Genomic DNA, 12856 nt, shown 5'->3' with positions numbered 1-12856 from the left:
AGAGAAGTGACAAGATGATTTCTACTTTTGGGACATACGGTAAGTTGATACCATTTACTGAATTCAGGAACAGAAAAGTATATATTTGGAGAATTAACTAAGAGATTAGTTTGCAACAAGTTAAAGTTAAATCACTTAGGTAATTAGATATATCAGTTTGGAATTGACTATGCTGTACTGAGCATATCATGTTTCTGTTTGCTCTGCCTTTCAGGATTATTGAACTTAACTGAAATCATTTAACCAGATAAAGAGTCATATTCCACACACTGAATTTTGGCCTATTGAAGTCCCTGATTTTCTGTGTGTGTGTGTGTGTGTGTGTGTGTGTGTGTGTGTGTGTGATGTATTCTGCAAGGATTTCTCAAGTATGCAAAAGTATTATGCACAAGAATTATCTACCCAGTTGAATAGACAAATCACTTCAGCTCCCTCATAAAGATGGTATAAGAATAAAAATGTTTATTAAAGAGTACTAGGAATTGTTATAGGATAATATGGTGACCATTATTGTGCTAAAAAGTTAAGCACTGTTAATAGCCAAGGTGATAATTTATAAATCCTGAACATAGAGAAGTTTGTTTCAGAAAAATAAAACTATTTCAAAGCCTTAAAGTGTAACTTAATATTTAGAAGGCATATTCATTTCATAGTTATCATTGCTCTTATGTGTATATTAAATAAGTTTTAAATACACATCTGCATATACATGTACTTGCACAGGCATGTTTTGACATTATTTTATATTGTTTTGAAATTCGTAAGTGTGCTTGTCAAATGAGAAAGTAGCTGCAACAAACAAAAATACTTGTTTATGGGCCAGGACTAATAGAAAACATCCCAGTGAGAAAAAATAAGCATTACAGCAAACAGCATCACCTGACTTGTTCTGCCTTAATCATATGTGGGTATTCTACTGCCTGATTATTTTACTTCTCCTTTCACTCTTCCACTCTAAAGAAGCTCCCAGTGTCTGTTTGTTTAAATGGACTTAGTAGATGTGCTATGAATTTGCAATGAGCTATTTGAAATTTGAGCAAGATAAATAGGATTGTATTTACTTTCTCTTTTTTTTCAGGGTAATTAATTCCATGCAATACTTTCATCTTAATATTATTCAAAGATAAAATAGACAAAAGAAAGCTCTATTACTACAGACTAATACAATAGTAATTTTTTAAAAATGGAATCAAACATTAATTTGTAAGAATTGTTTTCAATATATAATTTCTATTTAGCTTTGTATTGTTAGGTTAATTAAGCAAATCCTGTGGCCTTATTGTAAATTTAAGTATGTGAAAATGTGTTTGAATTCACTGGGTTATGACTTACACTAGGGATTCAATTTCAGTACATATATTTTCTTTGCCAAACAGTTGCATATTTTTAAACTTAAATCCATATATCAGTGGAAAATGAAGAACCCATTACCTAATTAATTGGTTCAGATTAAATGTGTAAAATGTGTCAGGGTAGTAAAATATCTATAGAAAAAGTCTTCACTAAAATAACAATTTGTAGTCTATCTTCAGCATGCTCATACTCGTCATTGTATGGTACAGTTCTAGGTAAGTGAATTAACCTTGGTATAACCTGGATATATCAGTTTTATTTAACAGTAATCTCCCACATGACTCTGAGCATACCAACACACTGACTGCTTATTTTAATCTTACATAGTTAAAGATCACAAATAAATGTTAGCATCACTTTTACATCATTTAATGACATTTATAAAGAAGGCATATTGACAGTGTAATATTGTTACATGTGGTGAAATAAAATTAAGTATTTCTTCCCTTTTCCTTCAAAAAACTTGCAATTGCTAAACAATCAACCACTGATAGACATTTGAAGCTCTATCAACTTTTGTGCCATACAAAATATACCCATAATTATTTTCTGTGTAGTGATAGTGTAATGGATGCAATGTGAATAAGAGATAGCTTTTATCAAGTATTTAGAAGGAGGAGGAAAGGGAAATACTGCAAATTAAACAAGTTAAAATAGAAAAATGGCAAAACAATAGGTTATAACTATAGATCATCAACACTGCCACTTTCATGAGAAATTGTTATGTTTTAAAGTACTATGAACATAAATAATATTAGCATCAGTGCATATACTTGGTTTATCTAGAAGTTAGGACACCTGAGATACATCTATGGCTTGGACTTTATTTGGGGGTTTTGTGCAGGATATTATATTATGGATTTTGTAGAGAATTCTAATCTCTCATTTCAATTCTTTTTCCCATATGTAGTTTTTCTTTTTAAAAATCTTTTCAGTATTTATATTTACAGTGTGCCCTAATCTCTGAATCCAACAGAGACCATGATCAGAAAAGTGTCCTTCTAGCACCAACCATTACCCTTCGTAAAGCACTGGACATCAAAGTCATTAAAAGAGCATCCAATTTTTAAGAATGAAAAGACCAGAGATTTTATTCTATTTTCATAATGCATTAGCCAAATAACTTTGATACAATACTTGGATAATCTGAATCCATTTATTTATTCAGAGAGATGATTATTTAAATGTCTCCCTTGCCTCTGTTTCAAGGCTGTAAGTAAAAATTGTGATGCATAAGAAACACAATTTTAGAAACAACAATCAGAAAATCCCATGGGAATATAGGTTATCAACAAAAAGTGGTAGATGTTATGTATCCAGGATAATATAACTCAAAAAAATGATGAGTAATGCTAGTTTTAATTTATACATTAGTTTGCAAGATTTCTAATTAGCCTCCCTAAGTGTTTTTAAACTCAATAGCAATGATCAAGCCAAATGTAACCAACTTACTTCTGGAGCCTGAAGAGTTCCTCGCTGCTGTGGAAGGGGTCAGCACTCTGCCTGGCTGCTTCAGAAATCAGACAAGGCGCCAGCATCTCCAAAGCTGATGGTGAGGATGCTGTGAGAGGGACAGGTGATCAGCTAGTATATATCTTCTCAACACCTAGCTGAATTGTTACAGGGATTCGTCAAAGGAGACAAGCGGAAGGAAGGGAAGGGAAGGGAAGGGAAGGGAAGGGAAGGGGAAAGAAAGAAAATATGAAAGAAAAGGAAAGAAGGAAAGAGAGGAAAATAGAAAGAAAGAAAATACGAAAGAAGGAAAGAAGGAAGAAAGAAAGAAGTATCAAATGTGCTCATGAAGTAGCTTGAAAATATTGTTATTAACTGAATGCATGATCGATCTCAAGCTGTAGCAAGACTATCACTAAATACAATTCAAATAGATTTGCATAAAATGGCTTTCCAGTAGGATGTCCAATATGCTTTGGTTCCAATAAATTTGTCAACATTCTGTTTTTCATTTTGGGGAAAGTTTTATCTTAAAACTGAAGGTACTAGCATGTGCAAGGCCATGGATTCAATTCCCATTACTACAAAAAAAAGATGCTTTAAATAATCATAAACTACATAGTTCAACTTCCTTTATATTTCAACATGCAGTCTAATATTAAAGTACTGTATAAATTCACCTACTATGTCACAAGCATAGACATTTCACAGGTGGGGAACCTCACAAAGCCCTGCTCACATATGGCTAATAGTCTTAAGTTTTGTTTGCCTATATTTTTTTAAAGAAAAATCTGTCAATTGCAACACATGTGCCTAAGGAAAAAATACAGAGATATGCATATTACATTGAAACTTAATTTTAAAATTGGTATTTTTGACTTCCATGTCAATCTGAATAAAACTGACCTGACTCCATGAGATTCCATATTTAACTTTCCCTGTAATATTTTATATAATAGTGCCAACTGATGTTCAACTCCTGACTTTTCAATGAAGAAATTGGTTGATTTTTTAAAAAAAATTTCTTGAATAAAAGCATTTTAATTTTATCTGCAAAAGTGCATCATTTTGGGGGGAGAAGTATTTGGGGGTTGAATCCAGATACTCAAGCATGAGAGGCAAGCACTCTAGAGCTGAACTACATCTCCAGCCCTTGCTTAAGCAAAGGAAGGAACAATAGATTTCCAAAGAGTAACAGTAAAAAACAGATATGATATAACAATGATACATTTTGATTATTGTTTCTGCTGTCTCCTTTTGTAAAGATGTAGGAATAGTCTTATAGATGCAAATTTAAGGTGATTTCACTGTCTTTATATACCCAATAATGAGAATTTTAAGAGTAAAACTAGTGCCTATTTTAATAGTGGAATCTTCAGAAACACTAAAAACAAGAGCACAGATTAGGAAAGAGAGGAAAAATAGTGAATTATTGTTTATATGTTTCAACTATTTCTATAAATCTGTCAATGACTGCTATTTGAACTTTTAATCAGTATAAAATATTTATCATAAAATTATGTAATATGTAGGATATAATACACACACGTAGAAAACAATCATATGCCAAACACTGATACAGCTAGTGTTTACCTGTTCATATATTATCTTCTATATTTTAAACTAATTGTTATATTCACATATGTATCATTAAAATATAAGAAATTCAAAAGTAAATCTCTTTACAAATTAAAATGTCCTTCTCAGAGAGAATCAATTTCACAATTTAGAACATTCTTTCAGAAATATTTCATGCATACATAAATGTTTGTATATCTTTCTATATAGGTAATGGTGTTGTATTTTTTGCCCTGTTTCCTTCAGTTAATATGTCTCAGAGATCATTCTGTTGCTGTCTGCCATAATAGGTGTATCTATTCATTGTATCAGTCTAATTATATTGTATGTATAATCAGGTCTTAAAGTGTCCCAATTGAAATATGTGCAAGTTTCTAAGATTTTATTACAAAAATGATGCAATCAATGTCCATATGCATGCATTTCTTGCTCATTTGATAATCCATGAATAAAAATATAGTAAGATTTTAGAAGTAAATTAAATTCCTAGAAGTAAAACATTTAGGCCAAAAGGCATAATAGTTTCTCCAGCTCTGACTGTGTTCATTCCCTGTTATAAAGAGATAGTAAAAGAAAACATAAATTTGAATTCTATAATGAAGTTTTATATTAATGAATTGGGGCAACAAAATACAAATGCCTGAAAATATGAACCTAATCCACCAAAATAAAGTACTGATGATAAGTTGTATTTCCTTCATTTTATCAAGGAAATCACAGAAACTGCTATAGCTCCTTCCTAAAATTCAATTTTTCATAAGAAGTACTTTATATTGATACATTTATTAATGAAAGCAACCTCTCCCTTTCCATAATAATATAATAAGAACTTAGTATGTTCTGGATACCAGAAAACATGGGTCATCCTCCTGTTTCCCAAGAATTCTCCCAAGAACCAAATGAGGTAGATACGTACATATTCCTATATTTCTGCTCTCAAAAGAAAAGACAAGGAAAAGTCAACTAACAATGTGTCAGCTCATGTAGCTAATGACTTGCAAAAGCAGAGCTCTCACCCAGGACTAACTAACCTCTTCCAGGTGCCTCACACATAGCAGCCTAAGTAACGATTTGCTTAGCATTTATTAAAGAGGATATATTTCCTCCAGGGTATGTTTTGGCCCCTTTGTCAAAGATAAGATAGTTAAATGTACTTGGAGTTTTTTCTGCTTCCTCTAGTCTGTTCCATTGATCCTCCTGTCTAGTTTTGTGCCAGTACCATGCTGTCTTTATCACTGTAGCCCCTTGAGACTATAATGTTAAGTGAAATAAGTCAGACATACAAGCTTAAATACCTAAATTATAGATAAAGAACAAATTAAAAGATAGAAAATAGCAAGTAGGTGATCTTTCTCAAATGGGAAGAGAATTAAGAGATGGAGAGAGATGCAAGGGAGGGAAGGGAAAGTGGATAAAAAAGAATTAAGATGTGTTATGCACATGTACCAACTTCACACAAGGAATGTAAACATTGTGCATTGATAACATGTGCTATACTAAAAAAAATGATGTTAAAAAAGTAGAGATCCAGGAAACCATTGTAGAATTCTGCTGCATTTTGGAAGTTCTCCAAAGACCCATAAGTTTACTGAAAGTCTGGCGCTATTGGGAAGTTCAGTATTGTGAACCTTTTGGCGGGAGGGAGCTGGTAGGAGGTACACAGAGGCTCTGCCCTAATCCTGACCATTTTCCTCTCTTCATTTGCTTTCTTTTTTAGGATGGGACTGTTCACTAGGCAGGCTGAAGCAGGAGGATAAAGCAATTCATGCTAGCCTGGGCTACATAGCTAGTTTAAGGCAAGCCAGGACTACATGGTAAGACTCTGTCTTAAGAAACAAACACTTAAGATGTTATCGGTCAGTATTGCTTGCTTTGACATGTGTTCCTGCCATTGCCATTTGGCACTTTTAAGGGAGGTGCAAACCAATGGAACCGCCTAATCTTAGACTTGAACATCCAGAACTGTGACCTAAATAAACTATTTCTCTTTTTTAACCTGGTTGATACTTCAGTGTAATAATGCAAAGCTGACTAATTAATAACAGATTCTATAGTAACACCCATACATATTGGTTAGTGCAATGCTCAAGGTAAGGAATGTCAATTTATGATTATATTACATTTTTCTACTATTGTGTGAAGTTTTCCTTCCTCAAAAGATACTGAAATTAAACATCTTGTAAGAAATTCTGATCAACATTTTAGTTAGAAGTTGTTACTGTTTTGACCATCTTCCATAGTCTTATAAAATTTGGCAACTGGTATGCTCTTGTATTCCCAAGAATTATAGTTATCCCTCTAACAATTCTCTTGTGTGTCAATACTACACTCTTAAAGAACTCATAAAACATGAGCAAAGGTTCATAAGTTACTAGTGCTAGAACACAGTGTGCTTGCTTACCCTCTAGAGTGTCTTTACTAAGTGTTCATTCACTTCCTGAAAATACAGATTAAGAGTTGCACCACTGACAGGATCATATGGCTTTTTCCTTTCCTCTGTGAAAATGATGACTTATGGGGGTGAATCTTTAAATGCTGAACCAACACTGCCATCCCTATAATAAAACCACTTTCTACATACTGACAGATATGACTTCTAATAGTTTGTTTCATTAAACAAATTTTTATCTATGTTCATACTTTTTTCTTCTATTATCTTTATCCAGTTTTAGAATTAGTACAATGTTGATTTCCTAAAATGAGTGGAGAAGTGTTCCTTCTTTTTTCTGCTTTAAATGTTTGATATAATTCATCAGTTAAAATGTATATGAGCTTGCTGCTGTCATATAGGTAGGTTTTCAAGCTAGGAATATATTTTCTTTAATAGGTGCTATTCAAATTTTCTATTTCCTCCAGAGTTAGTTTCATTAATTTGTCTTCCAAGGTACTTCTTAGAAGTTGTCAAATTTATTTCAAAAATGATTTTTGTAATATGCTTTCTATATCCTTTTAAATGCTGTAATATCTGTAGTAAGGTCCTCTAAATTTTGATATTGTAATTAAAACAATGTATAATTGATACTGCATAATAGGAAGGAAAGGTCTTCAGGAGTAGGGGAAGTGGAAGAGGTAGGGGAAAGGAAAGAAGGGAAAAGAAAAAATATGGGCAAAGGAAAAAATTGGAAACAAAGCCTTTGCAAATAGGGAAGGGTGGAGGGAGTGAAGGGAGGGCAGGGGAAGGGGAAAAAATAAGAACCAAGACACTCCTGTAATGGTACAAGATCCCAATGATTGATGTAACTGTATTTTATACCTAAAATGTACCAATAAACTTAATGAAAAAAAAAAAAAAAAAAGAGTTGCATTATCATCAAGGGCAGGGCCTGGTTTAGAACCACAGTAATACAGGGCTGGGGATTTAGCTCAGTGGTGCCGCCCCCTGCCTCACAAGCGCAAGGGCCTGAGTGTGATCCCCGGTACCAAAAAAAAAAAAAAAAAGAAGCACAGTTATGACCATGTTATAGATCTGGTTGGAAATCATACTGATATCAATATTATTCACTTTTGGTTTTTAGAATTTAAAAGTAAAATTACAAAACATTTAATTACTTCAAATATACTATACTGTATGTGAAAGTAACAATATTGGTGTTATAATAACTTTGCTTCCTGCTGGAAGTTCTTCCTAAGACCATCCTAAGTTTTAACCTATTGAAAAGTAAAGATAACCTTGAAGTATCTGTGAACAACACAGTCATGATTATTCCTAATAATACAAAATAGCACGGAAGAAGTAGCTTTATATAAATTATATTTACCTTATGTTACAAACAATATTTAAACATTAGGTATCCACGTATTTGATCAACATGATTCAAAAAGCCATATCCTTTGAAATATATGAATTGATAAGTATATTTTGACTACAATTTAGTCACTTATTTAGTAATGATGAAATAATACATTATTTAGTATAATGTAGCCATTTTCTTTACTGGACTACTCCAAAAGTGAGATTATAACACAAGCACTGGTTTATTAAGACAAATAACTTGTACAGAATTTGAATCAGAAACAGAATAAAATTGGAAATTATATTAATACTGTTTTTAATACTGTTTTTAATTCATAGATCTTCCAAAGGATTCATATAAACACTATTACTAAAACATGCTTGTTGGGCTGGGGATTTGACTCAACAGTCCTGCTGCCTGCCTTGCAAGCACAAGGTCCCAAGTGTGATCCCTGGTACCAATAAATAAATAAATAAATAAATAAAATGCTTGTTTAGCAAGAACAATGTTAAACATACTTTAGAAATTAAATTAGAGACACTGATTGAATACAGACATGCATTTGTGTCACTAGAAAAAGTGTAGTGCCATACACTTGGCTGTAACAAAATGTCTACAAATTATTATCCCACATCCAGGTTCATATGACAAATAAATTAATGCACCACTAGATCATTTATTGCTTAATGTAAATGTCACATTGAAAATGAGGATAACTAATCATTCCATTCCTCTAATAGCAAAGAGTTCAGCAGTTAAATAAAACATAAATCTTCGTGACCTAAAAATTTTATTACTGCATTTGTAATTTCCTGTTAACAACTCAGAGAAAGTAACTTTTAAGTGGTGCTGTATTTCTGTGAGTTACAAGTCAAGATGAAGGGTTTTGTGTGGGATGTGGTTTTGGAGACTGGGGAGAGGTAGTGATCGATTTGCACTTGTTTTAAGAAATTATCACATTCATTAAATGTCATAATGATAATTTACTGTATTTTCATCCCAAAAGATACTAAATTAGTGATTGATTTAGTGGAAAAAATGTAGTCACACAATTGACCTTAATTACAAAAGTTCCGTCTTCTAGACAACGATTATAAAATTCTCATATGAAAACAAGCAAAAGAAATGTAAAATTAGGCCATATGAGAATATGGAGCTAATGAAATAGTTTTACTTCCATAACTAACATTTTATCAAATGATCAGGATCCAAGGACTCCAAAATGATAATAAAATGGCTTCAAATAACAACTCCTTCACAATTTCAACTTGCCAAGCTAAAAGATTTTCTGGAAATATCTTTTTTCCAAAAGACAACTTGGCACATCTTCATCCCTTGGTATGATTCTTAAACTCAACTGCTAACTCAGTTAGTTTGGGAGCTGCCTAGAGGATTAGGAAAGCACACTTCTTGGTGTATCTGTGCAGGTCATGCAGGGCTGACCTTGGGATTTGCACGTGGTCCATGGCTCCTTTGCTCTCTGGCCCTGTTGCTGTACTCTGCCTGCCAGACACCAGAGCTTTGCTCTGCAACTCCTTCTGCCATGTTGTTCCTGTCTTGGAACCAACTAACCATATAATGAATCTTCTGAAACTATGAGCCAAAATAAACTTCTCCTCCTCCAACATGCAAGTGTATTTTGTCCAGTAAAGGAAAAGCTGTCTAATGCCTTTGGTAAAGTAAAAAAATAAAATGCAAGTTTCTTGTACCTTAATGGTTTGTCAAAAATCAGCAAATAGTTATTACACTCACACAAACATGCATGTCAGTTTTCCTCCTGGGTAATGAGCTTTTTTAATTTATGGGAATATCAGTGAATGCTTATTGCTGCAATGGTTATTGTGCTATGTGCACTGTATCTCCATACAATTCCTTCTTTACTCCAATACCCCTTTCTTTCTTTCTTTCTTTCTTTACTGCATTGCTCTTTTCTTTCCCCTCTCTTCCTTCCTCTCCTTTTCTTCCTCCCTTCCTCTACTACTTTAGCACCAGTATATGAAATCAAAAATTTTTTATGAAGAAATATTAATACTGAACTTTCCTAAAGCATATACATTTTAAAGAACACATTTAAATAGAATTTCAAGACATGTATATTACATTGTGTGTTTTTTCAAAATTCTGACTCATGTGTATATTTGTGGAAGCCAAATTATTTTTTCTTGTGCAAAATAGAAAGTATATTTTCCATTTGCATATTGATATTCATTACACAAGTAATTCATGAGCACATCTGTTTAATATTAGCTATACCAGACAGGAGTAAGGAAGAAACCAGGTATAGTTCCATGGGGATCTCATGTACTGTTTCTCACACGTGCAGGAAAATCTACATAATGATGCATCATGGCCCTTACAGTGACTTTTAAGGGTCAACAGTTTGAGACTAGTTTCAAGATTCTATTGGAAAAGAAAAATCCATATCAATAATTTTCATAGTCCCAATGAATTACATAGTTATCCAGATAACTATTCAAATTTTACATACACATCTATAATAAAGTATATTCCACAAGAAAATTAGAAAAATTATTAAATCCTTTAGTCAGTGAAAAGTATTGATGTACCAGACAACCTTGTTGTAGTGGCGGAGATTAGAATTCACACCACATATGAGCTATGGTTACGTGATCAGCTACCCAGTACACTGTTGTACTAGGGCTAAGTCTCTGTTTGCTTTTGCCTGATACATTTTCCATAAATAGCCAAAAAATTAAAAGAAAATATGGACTTCTGGTGCTTAGAAAATTTGAGAAGACTTAAGAATAGAAGCAGATGCTAGGTGGCATGAATAAGAATAACTCTATGTGTTTTTGTTATATAAGTACCACACACTAACCAATTGTGCTACTGGAGCTGTGTGTTCTTGTCATGGTGGATTTGTTTTGTTTTGTTTTTAATTCATCACTTTAATGCTTATTAAATGTTTAATAAGTTCCATCAGTAAGTTAATCTACTAAAGTGCATAAATCCAAACCAGTGAATATACAGAATAAGTAAATTGAACTCCTGTACTGTCGTATGACATACTTATACACATATGCATAAAGTAGATATTTCTAATATAGACACATATATGAATATATCACAACACTGTATAGATGTACAGTAGAATATTTTAATATAGTTCCATATATATATGTCTTCCCATAAACATATATGCACACACATAGTAATCTGTACACAAATATGTACATACATATATATGGTAGAGAGGACTATGGCAGCAAGGGGGTTAAAAGCATTATAATGCTCACTCTAAGAACAGTGGGATTCATAGGAAGGTTTATGTCCTGAACAACTGTTGACTAACTGAAAATGAGACTCCAAATGGGTTAAAAGAAGATGTTGGAACAATTTTAGACATACAAAGAACCACATGGAATATGGCAGTTTGGAACCATACAAATATTCTGAAAAGCAGTATGGGTGTGGGAAATATTTGGAAGCACAAAGAGTACCTTAGAAATTGTTGGAGGAGGCTTAAAAACAAATTCGCAATGACAGGGAAGAATTAAGGGATTCTAAATAAGAGCTACTCCATTAAAAATGTTCCATTCTAATGGTACATCATGCACTTTCGATCCCTTATTGGACTATAAGCTTTTTGAGATCTGGGAAATCATAGGGATAATTACATTAACCATACAATTGTAGCTTCTAGCACTCTCACTTATGCACAGCAGACACTTTAGAAATACTAACTAAAAGTTTCAAAATGCAAATGAAGTAAAGTTATATACTAAAAATTCAGAGGTTATTTATTTAGGAGACATTCTTTAAAAGAAATGACTCAAAGAGAGAAAAGTGAAACTCATATGATGAAATTTGAAATTAGTTTGATAGATCTTTGAGGGGACATGGGTAAAGAAATCATGAAGACTGTACCACAGGAATTAACCATAAGGTCAGATGATAAATTGTTATGTATAAAATACGGAGAAAGGACGCAGATCTATAGATGAATACAAAGTAATGTTTGCAAATTAATTTCTGACACATTATTTTGTTAGAGGGTAAGCCTGCTGTCCATTGTCTTTTCTTGTTCAGTGTTTTAACACTGACTTGAAAAAGGACGGAAGAAATAGTACTTGTTAAATATGTCAATGTGTGAGTGACATAAAAGTAGGATTTAAAGATGGTTGCATAGGTTTAATAGATGAGCCAAGGCTGTCAAAATAAAACATGATAAAGCCAAAAGTAAAGATATATTCAGAAATTTAACTATTAATATTGTAGGTGAGGGATACTTTTTAAAAATGAGTTTACATGAAATACACATAAGGGCTTAATTATCTCCATCATCCTTACGAGTCACTAATTTCAGGACTGTGAACTCAGCACTTCCTAATATAAAAAGCATATCATAACAACCAAATTAATAGTTGCATTGGGTGACTTTGTCCTTGTCAAAGCATATCTAGGACGCTAAGTGTCCCATTCTGAGCTCCAGTAAACCATCCCCAGAGACACACACCTTAGGAAAGTATCACTGTTCTCAATGATTACAATTTTAGAATAAATGGAAAAAAAACTGGAAATTTTAAGATAAAGGAAGATATCTTCAAATACCAATTTTAGGAGGAGGGAAAGATTGTAAAGGCAGAGAGCATGATTTATAATAAAGAATCAGAGCTACTTTGTGGCTTGTGAACATTATATTGATTGAAATAAGCCAGGCAGGGGAACCTAAGTGTTGCATGTCCTCTCTCCTGTGTGAATCTTAAACAAGTTGATGC

General features: G+C 32.9%; 1 protein-coding gene across 3 annotated transcripts in view; it reads right to left on the bottom strand.

Moving 5' to 3' along the window:
* The window catches only part of Lrfn5 (leucine rich repeat and fibronectin type III domain containing 5), a 268507-nt gene that overhangs the window by 145378 nt on the left and 110273 nt on the right, over positions 1-12856 (bottom strand). The window contains exon 2 of one of the 3 annotated variants that reach the window (XM_087208037.1): positions 2806-2914. The exons of the other annotated variants lie outside the window; for them this stretch is intronic. The gene's annotated coding sequence lies outside the window, so the exon portion shown is untranslated. The remainder of the gene's footprint in view (positions 1-2805; positions 2915-12856) is intronic. 3 annotated transcript variants of the gene reach the window in all.

Source organism: Heterocephalus glaber, unplaced genomic scaffold (genome assembly GCF_053883595.1).
Source record: "Heterocephalus glaber isolate CG9 unplaced genomic scaffold, H.glaber_assembly_v1.0 deba00000901, whole genome shotgun sequence".
Taxonomy (NCBI): domain Eukaryota; kingdom Metazoa; phylum Chordata; class Mammalia; order Rodentia; family Bathyergidae; genus Heterocephalus; species Heterocephalus glaber.
The sequence above is the reverse complement of the archived record's forward strand: the minus strand, read 5'-3'. Positions and strand labels throughout refer to the sequence as shown.